Consider the following 10,430-nt stretch of genomic DNA (forward strand, 5'->3'; position numbering starts at 1 on the left):
CCCACATAGTCCTCCATACAGTATAATGGGCCCCACACAGTCCTCCATACGGCATAATGGGCCCCACATAGTCCTTTATACAGTATAATGGGCCCACATAGTCCTCCATACAGTATAATGGCCCCACATAGCTTTCCATTCAGTATAATGGGCCTCACAAAGTCCTCCATTCAGAATAATGGGCCTCACATAGTCCTCCATACAGAATAATGAGCCACACAGTTCTCCATATCGTCTAATGGGCCCCACATAGTCCTCCATACAGAATAATGGGTCCCATATAGTCCTCCATTCAGAATAATGGGCCCCACATAGTCCTCCATACAGAATAATGGGCCCCACATAGTCCTCCATACAGTATTATGGACCCACATAGTCCTCCATACAGTCTAATGGCCCCACATAGGGGTGGTGGTTCTGGTGTCGAGGGCCAAATAAAACCACCCCACAGGCCATATTTGGCCCACGGCCAGAGTTTGACATGTATGGTCTAGACTACTCACAGTTACTTTACATATGTTTTCAAGGAATAAATAATAATACTCAGCCCTGACATCTTATCTTTAATTAGTACTGTATTGTACATAGACTATAAACATCTGGGTTCAGTCCACACTTTGCATGGATGTCACTGCATATTAAACAGCTTGCACAAGATTGTGTAGCTGTGGGGGTGGGAAGCTGGCTGTCAGACACAGCCAGACTCCCTCCAGAAAAGACAAACATAGTTGATTACTATGTTTACCTTTCCCTCTTTGTATAGGCAGAATAAACCATCTAATCACTTTTACCACATGGTGAAAAACATAAATAAAACAACAAAAAAAAATCCCGAAATTGCTGCTTTTTGTTCACTCTGCCTCCCAAAAATCAGAATAGAAAGCGAGCAAAAAAATGTTGCACTCCCCAAAATGATAACAATAAAATTTACAACTAATACCACAAAAAAAAAAGCTTTCAATTACTCTATCGGAAGAAAAATTATAAAAGATATGGTGATGCAAAAACCTAATAAAAAAAATAATATAATTCTGGCATCGCTGTAATCGTACTGAACATAAGAATAAAGTCGTCTAATCACATATACCGCACGAGGAACAGCGTAAAAACAACAATTCTTGACCTGCTGTTGATTTGTTAATTTTACCTCCCAAAGATCGCAGTAAGGCTGAGTTCACACGATGCGTTTTTCATGCGTTTCCGCGGCGTTTTTGCAGTTGCGTAAACGCCGCGGAAACGCATGAAAAACGCATGGTAGAAGGGCAGCAATGTTCCCCAATGGAAATCCGCATGTGCTGTGCCCATGATGCGGATTTTTCCGCAGCGTAAACGCTGCGGTCAAAAATCCGCAGCATGTCAATTAATTTTGCGGAAACGCTGCTCTTTTGCCGCCATTGACTTGCATTAGACCGCATGGAATCCGCATCACTGTATATGTTGATGCGCTTTTCATGCGGTCTAATGTGCGGATGGTACCCGGGTGTGGATGAGAGGACTCTCATCCAGACCCAGGTACCATTAAAATAAAAAATATATATATTCTCACCTTCTGACGGCCCGCGCTGCGTCCTGCCGGCTTCCCGGGCACTTCGGGGTTGAATGAAGAAGGACCTTCGCTGACGTCAGAGTCATGTGACGGGTCACGTGACGCTGACGTCGGAAGGTCCTAAAGTCTTCACTGCCGGCAGCCGGGACCGATGAAGCAGGACACCGGGGGCCATCAGAGGGTAAAGTATAGATTTATTTTTTATTTTTTGACATTCACACACTATATAAATCCATGCCGGTTGCATGGATTTATATAGTGTAAAGTTGTCAAGCACTTTTCCAAGTGATGCTAAAATCGCTTGGGAAGCGCTTGTCAACCCGCATGCAGAAATGAAAGTGAAGAATGCTTCACATCCGCATGTCCCTGGCAGGAAACCGCATGTACAATCCGCATGCGTTTTTTCCTGCCAGAGAGATGCAGAAACGCTCAGGAAAAAATCCTGAGCATTTCTGCATCGTGTGCACATACCCTAAGGCTCGGCTCACATTTATCCTGTGGTCTACGCTGAGCGCTTACACCGGGGCTTCTGTGTGAATCTCTGAAATACGTGATTCAGATGACACCCCTGATGGAAAATTCACTGTAATGAGGCAGATGGAGGCACTGCGGATGCCGTCTGGCCTATGATCCAGCGGTGTCTGTCATTTCAGTGCTGCACAGTAAGGCTATGTGCCCACGTTGCATTTATGAAGCAGAAAATTTCTGCTGCATAAATGCAAGTCTTCTCCTGGAAAAACGCATGCGGAATTCCGCACGCGTTTATCGCGCATTTTTCGCGCGTTTATCACGCGTTTTCCACATGCGGAATTGCCTTGCGTTTTTTATGCATTGGACAAAGGCAATTCAGCTTGCGGAAACGCAAAATTAAATGACATGCTGCGGATTTTTGAACGCGGCATAAACGCTGCGGAAAAATCCGCAGCATGTGCATAGAACTTGCGGAATCCCATTGGGGACCATGGGGTGCGGATATACATGCGTTTTTCAAGCGTTTACGCTGCGGAAATTCCGCAGCATATACGCTTGAAAAATGCTACGTGGGCACACAGCCTAACTCTGCTGCCTCATTATAGTGAATGGATCCATCAGGGTTTCATCTGAATCACATCATTCGAGATGTATATGGAAACCCTGATGTAGGTGTTCAGCACCGAGAACAGGATAAATGTGAAACGAGCCTTAAGCATGACCCATATGATATGTACCACAAAATGCTACCAATAAAAGCTTCAACTCATCCCACCAAAAACAAGTCCTCACTCAGGTCCGTCATCTGAAATATAGGGAGTGTCCATATCATTGGTAGCACAAAGCATCATGGCTCCACCAAAAGAAAGCCAGTTACAGTGGGTACGGAAAGTATTCAGACCCTTGTAAATTTTTCACTCTTTGTTTCATTGCAGCCATTTGGTAAATTCAAAATAGTTCATTTTTTTTCTCATTAATGTACACTCTGCACCCCATCTTGACTGAAAAAAAACAGAAATGTAGAAATTTTTGCAAATTTATTAAAAAAGAAAAACTGAAATATCACATGGTCATAAGTATTCAGACCCTTTGCTCAGTATTGAGTAGAAGCCCCCTTTTGAGCTAGTACAGCCATGAGTCTTCTTAGGAATGGTGCAAAAAGTTTTTCACACCTGGATTTGGGGATCCTCTGCCATTTTTCCTTGCAGATCCTTTCCAGTTCCATCAGGTTGGATGATGAACGTTGATGGACAGCTATTTTCAGATCTCTCCAGAGATGCTCAATTGGATTTAGGTCAGGGCTCTGGCTGGGCCAGTCAAGAATGGTCACAGAGTTGTTCTGAAGCCACTCCTTTGTTATTTTAGCTGTATGCTTAGGGTCATTGTCTTGCTGGAAGGTGAACCTTCGGCCAAGTCTGAGATCCAGAGCACTCTGGAAGAGGTTTTCATCCAGGATATCTCTGTACTTGGCCACATTCATGTTTCCTTCAATTGCAACCAGTTGTCCTGTCCCCAGCTGAAAAACACCCCCACAACATGATGCTACCACCACCATGTTTCACTGTTGGGATTGTATTGGGCAGGTGATGAGCAGTGCCTGGTTTTCTCCACACATACCGCTTAGAATTATCACCAAAAAGTTCTATCTTCATGTCATCAGACCAGAGAATCTTATTTCTCATAGTCTGGGAGTCCTTCATGTGTTTTTGAGCAAACTCTATGCTGGCTTTCAAATGTCTTGCACTGAGTAGAGGCTTCCGTTGGGCCACTCTGCCATAAAGGCCCCACTGGTGGAGGGCTGCAGGGATAGTTGACTTTGTGGAACTTTCTCCCATCTCCCTACTCCATCTCTGGAGCTCAACCACAGTGATCTTGGGGTTGTTCTTCTTTACCAGGGCTGGCGTCAGCACCCGGCGCACCCGGGCAAGTGCCGGGGCCCTGAGCAGGCAGAGGGGCCCACTGGCGGTCGCGCACCCTGCTGGGCTATGGGCGGAGGAGAGCGGTGTCAGCGCTTGCCCTTCTCCGCTTGCTCAGGGCCCCGGCAGCCGGATACTTACCTCTCCCTGTGCCTCCGCAGATCCGCTGTCTTCCTGCTGTGCACTCCCTGTGACTTCTCAGGTCAGAGGGTGCGGTGACGTCTTTTCACCGCGCGCTCCCCTGAGCCGTCGCAGGGAGCGCAGAGCGGGAAGACGCCAGCAACACTGGAGACCGGACCCGAGCAGCTGCAGCAGGTGAGGAGGAGTGAGGTGAGTATTTAATTTTTTTTTTTAATGTATGGAGGCATGGGGCATAATATGGGGGGGGGGGTGACATCCTGCATGGGACATTATAAAGGGGGGGTGACATCCTGCATGGGGCCTTATAAAGAGAGGGGGTGACATCCTGCATGGGGCATTATAAAGAGTTGGGGGGGTGACAACCTGCATGGGGCATTATAAAGAGAGGGGGGGTGACATTCTGCATGGGGCATTATAAAGAGAGGGGGGGTGACATCCTGCATGGGGCATTATAAAGAGAGGGGGTGACATCCTGCATGGGGCATTATAAAGAGAGGGGGGTGACATCCTGCATGGGGCATTATAAAGAGGCGGGGGTGGCATCCTGCATGGGGCCTTATAAAGAGGGGGGGGTACATCCTGCATGGGGCATTATAAAGAGGAGGGATGACAGCCTGCATGGGGCATTATAAGGGAGGGAACAGCCTGCATGGGGCATTATAAGGGGGGAACAGCCTGCATGGGGCATTATAAGGGAGGGGGGACAGCCTGCATAGTGCTTTATGTGGGGGGAACAGCCAGCATGGAGCATTATAAGGGGGGTGGGGGACAGCCTGTATGGGGCATTATGTGGGGGGTAACAGCCTGCATGGAGCATTATAAGGGGGGGACAGCCTGTATGGGGCATTATGTGGGGGGTAACAGCCTGCATGGAGCATTATATGGGGGCCAGTATCCTGTATGGAGCGTTATAAGGGGGCCAGTATCCTGTATGGAGCGTTATATGGGGGCCAGTATCCTGTATGGAGCCTTATATGGGGGCCAGTATTCTGTATGGAGCCTTATATGGGGGCCAGTATTCCGTATGGAGCCTTATATGGGGACCTGTATCTTGTATGGAGCATTATATGGGGGCCTGTATTCCGTATGGAGCCTTATATGGGGGCCAGTATTCTGTATGGAGCCTTATATGGGGGCCAGTATTCCGTATGGAGCCTTATATGGGGGCCAGTATTCCGTATGGAACCTTATATGGGGGCCAGTATTCCGTATGGAGCCTTATATGGGGGCCAGTATTCCGTATGGAGCCTTATATGGGGGCCAGTATTCCGTATGGGGCTTATATGGGGGCCAGTATTCCGTATGGGGCCTTATATGGGGGCCAGTATTCCGTATGGGGCCTTATATGGGGGCCAGTATTCCGTATGGAGCCTTATATGGGGACCAGTATTCCGTATGGAGCCTTATATGGGGACCAGTATTCCGTATGGAGCGTTATATGGGGGCCAGTATTCCGTATGGAGCCTTATATGGGGACCAGTATTCCGTATGGAGCCTTATATGGGGACCAGTATTCCGTATGGAGCGTTATATGGGGGCCAGTATTCCGTATGGAGCCTTATATGGGGGCCAGTATTCTGTGTAGAGCGATTCGCCGGTTTCTGAGCTATTGTGGAATTTACAATAGATATCACTCATGTAATGTAAGAAGTGAAATCTTTGCATTGTACTATATATATATATATATATATATATATTTCTCTGCGGTATCTGTGCATCATGAATTGTGGTATGTGTTATAGGGGCCCACTGAGACTCTTTCGCCCGGGGCCCAGAAAAACCTGGAGCCGGTCCTGTTCTTTACCTCTCTCACCAAGGCCCTTCTCCCATGATTGCTCAGTTTGGCTGGACGGCCAGGTCTAGGAAGACTTCTGGTGGTGTGATCCATTTTCTCCTGTTACCCTGGTGAAAATAAAAATTTGTAACATTTTTGCAGAAAATAACCAATTTTTCAAGTTTGCCTTTCACTTTGTTTTAATTCCTGTGAAGCACCTAAAAGGTTAAATACATTTCTAAATGTGGTTTTGAATACCTTGATGGGTGCAGATTTTATACTGGGGTCACTTTTGGAGCGTATTCTGACATAAAGGCCCTTAAAAGTCACTTCAAATGTGAAATGGTCCCTAACAAAATGAGTTTTATAAATTTTGTTGGAAAAATGAAAAATTGCAAATAAACTTTTAACCCTTCTACATTTCTAACAAAAAAAAAAAAATGTTTAAAAAATGATGTAGATGTAAAGTAGACATATGGTAAATGTTATTTATTATCTACTTTGCGTGGTATAAATACCTGGTTTGAAGGCATAATAATTCAACTTTCAAAAATTGCAAATTTTTCCAAAATGTTGTCAAATTTTCAATATTTTCATAAAAACTCAAATCATATCGACCTAAATTTACCTCTAATATGAAAAACAATGTGTCACGAAAAAAAAACAACAATCTCAGAATCTCCTGGGTAAGTTGAAGCGTACTATAGTTATTACCACATAAAGAGACACTGGTCAGAATTGAAAAATTTGGCTTTGTCAGGAAGGTGAAAACAGACTTCAGCGGTAAGGGGTTAAGCAAAGAACAAAATACTAGCATTTTTGGCAACAGAAACGCTAAAAAAAATATGCTCAAAAGTTTTTCAGCCCTCTTTTCTTCCTCCCTATTGACTTGCAATGTAAAGTTTCCTTGCATCTTCCTAGCGAAAAATAGCCTGAAGAATCGTCAGGTCACTTCTTTTAACCACTTTGCGTCTTACGAACAGCAAGTCGTTTTTACATAAAAATGAATATGTTCATTCTATTGAGCGTTTTTACGTAGTTTTCCGCACAGAAATGGGTTCAGAAAGACGCAATGTGAACATACCCTTAGGCTACGTTCCGAAGATGAGTTTTTACACTGTGTATTTTCAAATAAATGCAAGTAAATAATTTTACTTAATGGGTGCAGAAAATCTGCAACATCAAAAACTCACCAAAAGCTCATCATGGGAAAGCAGCCAATTAGAGTGTAAAACTAAATTCATTCACACGTTTCCATTTCTACACTAATAAAAACGGATCATTTTTCCCCCATATCAGCCCATGTTTTTTTTCTCATTCATTTTTAAAAACTGGAGGTAAATTTTTTCATCCAGTGACTCTTAGGCCACATTCACACAGTGAGTATTTGGTCAGTATTTTACATCAGTATTTGTAAGCCAAAACCAGGAGTGGGTGAAAAAATACAGAAGTGGTGACGTGTTTCTATTATACCTTTTCTCTGATTGTTCCACTCCTGGTTTTGGCTTACAAATACTGATGTAAAATACTGACCAAATACTGATAGTGTGAACGTGGCCCTTAGAAATGGATCGGTTAAAAACAGATGAAAAAATAAATGATGGCAGATGGATGTAAAATTCATTGATTTTGGTTGGCTCAGACTGCAAAAACTGATGAGAACCGGACATGCGCTGATTTTTAATGTAATGGACACACGGATCCATTAAAAAATGGACATTTAAATGGTTCCATGAAACTCTCTGAGACAGTGTGCTGTCTGTCTTAAAAATGGAGAGCAAATGGATGGAAAAAAAATGTAGGTGTGAATGAAGCCTAACATGGCACTAGATATTTTTTTTACCATTATTGGTATGGGCCTATTTTTAGTATGTGTCAGATTTCTGGACCACTATGTGACTATTTAATATGCAAATTGTGTCTTCTGAGAGGAAGAGGACTTAAACTCTAGTGCCACCTATTGGAAGCAGTGATCCTAAAAGTCAATATTGACCCTTTAACGAGCCTTGCAATATGATTTGGGGTAAAAGCCAAACCAGAATCTCAGTTTGCAGACACGGTGTTTCAGGATGTTGCCCCTCATCAGTGCAAAATATGAGATCTGATTTGGCTAGGTGAGAGGCTCTGGACTGGGAACTTAAGGGGTAATGTTTCTTCTTGTGGAGAGTGACAAGCCAGGCTTGGCATGTCAGAGTGAGGAGACTTATAAACCATACCATGTTCCTCTGGAAAATGAAATATGCAAATTGTCTCTTCAGAGAGGAAGAGGACTACAACTCTAGCGCCACCTATTGGAAGCAGCGATCCTGAAAGTCAATATCGACTCTTTAACGAGCCTTTTAGGCCAAATTATATTAAATTGATCTATAAGGGAATTGCCTAATGATGTATTCTATTTACAGAGTATCTTTCCTTGGTGTATATTTCTAGCCTTTCATATTCCACCATTGTAAATGCGTCTCTTATGCTGTAGTGTAAATATAGATATCACATGTGTTATTTCTGGAACTACAATGTCTTCTGCTCTCTTTGTGTAAAAGAATGACTGAGCCCAGGAATGTCATTATTCACGTTCACCAGGGACAAAAAGAAAAACTATTACATACAATGTATTACACACAGCAGTCATCAAGATAATTATAAGATCAGGAAAGACCGGTCAGACAATCTGAAGATTACATACATCAGTTAGAAATTAAAAGCTGTTTCCCATAGAACACCCTGGACGGGGGGTCCAGTGCTATAGATCAACCGGTTACATGTTGGCTCTTTTAGGCTCTGTTCACATGCAGCTGAACTTTGCCCTAAAGTAACAGGAGTTTTTGGAATACTCTGATGCAAAATAACTTCATTTTGCAGCTGAAACAGTTCTTTCCCTGCAAGGTGAGGGATACAAGGTGACATGTGTCGCAAAATACTGAGATCGCCATCCAATGATTTCCTATCGTGTTGGATAGCGATGTGTAACTTTTTGTTATCGTGAAACAGTCGGAAATGTTTCCAAATGTGTTCAATTTTCTGATCTTGGTCCCACGTGATTCTCTTACCATAGGCTTAATGTCACCGGTTTATCAGGTTTGACAGACAATCATTCTGGATCCAGCTGAAGAGGGTCGCTGCGCTTGGCTTTGCAGATACCTTCTTGATCATCTTTCTCTCACTAGGACCTAGCAGTGATCTCCACCTTCTGCTGCTAATTAACACACCCTTGCTTGATATTTAAACCCCTCAGTGTCTCCAGAGAGTTGCCGGTGATAGAAATATATTCCTCTGTTCAGGTCTGGAGTTCTAGCAGTCGGCTAGTTTCTTTTTGGAGTTCTTTTGTGGATTGTTGTCGTGATCTTTCTGGTGTCTTCTCAAAGCTAAGTGTATCCCCTTGTCGGTTTGCCTTGTTTGTCTTTAGTTGCAGTGGGGCTGACTAGTGCACATCCCTTTCCCTCCCTACCTAGGGCCTAGCTCTAGGGACAGCCAGGGGTAAGGTATCCTGCTCCGCGATAGGTGCTGAACCTATTTAGGGATGATAGCTGCTGGGCTTCCCCCCTTTTCCCATCGTCGTACACTGGGTCCTTCCCATGCCTAGCATGACACTTAAATACAATTTGTCTGCAATTTAGCTTTTTTTTAGGTTGGGGCTATTTATGCAACTCCAATTTTTAAACAAATCGTGAGACCAAAAATGGTTTAGAGTCACAGGATTATTTTAGAGCTGCGATTCAGCTGTATAGAATACAAACAAACAAAAAAAAAAACAAAACAGCAAGTCGCAACAAAGAATCAAACAGGTCTGGAAACATTTGAGAAGTCACTCTGTACGAGCTTAGAGAAAACTATCATTGATTTTAATCAATAAGCGGGAGCTCCAGCTAGGGCATGTTGTTGTGTATTTCTATAGCTGTGTAAATCTTCCACGCTTTGGATTCTGGTAAGTGATATTACAGGATGAAGAGAAAGGAATATTGTGGTCGGCCATTGCCAGTACACAAATAAATTCATCTTCTAGGAGAAATGAGAGTCTATTCTTCAAATCAATGAAAACGACCAGGACAAACAGGCTTATCTCTTTCCTCTCCTCCTGTAAGATTCAACCGCACGTCACAACATTGAGCAAATACACATATGGGAAACATATACTGGCCATGCTGGAGAAATATTACATGCAGACTAGAAGTGGCCTGGGGCCAGTTTGGACCATTGAACGTCATACTCTTAGCTAAGCCAGAAATTGAGAACGCAGTCCTATTGTTATTTATCGTCCTCCCTCCTGAGTCCTTGTACATTTTGTACTTCCCTCCAGCTAATGTAGGAGACATAGCCGTCTCGCTGGCACAGAACTGGAGCCTGTAAATGATATAATTGTATCAAGCTATCACAAATTTTTACTATGTTAAGTTCCTGTAAAAAAACAAACAAACCTTCAGTCCTATGACCTAAATGTATCTATTTTTATTGGTACTGTGGCTTGCTATTAGGAGCAAGTGACTCCCCTGCCTCCTGGCTTTCTGAATGTGGGGGGCCGGTGCAATGAATGATTGACAGCTCAGACCAGCAGCTCAGTCTGTAGTGTGCCGTCTCCGATGTTGCG

This window comes from Phyllobates terribilis, unplaced genomic scaffold, assembly GCF_046119375.1.
Source record: "Phyllobates terribilis strain yellow unplaced genomic scaffold, ASM4611937v1 Scaffold_3__8_contigs__length_932513732, whole genome shotgun sequence".
Taxonomy (NCBI): domain Eukaryota; kingdom Metazoa; phylum Chordata; class Amphibia; order Anura; family Dendrobatidae; genus Phyllobates; species Phyllobates terribilis.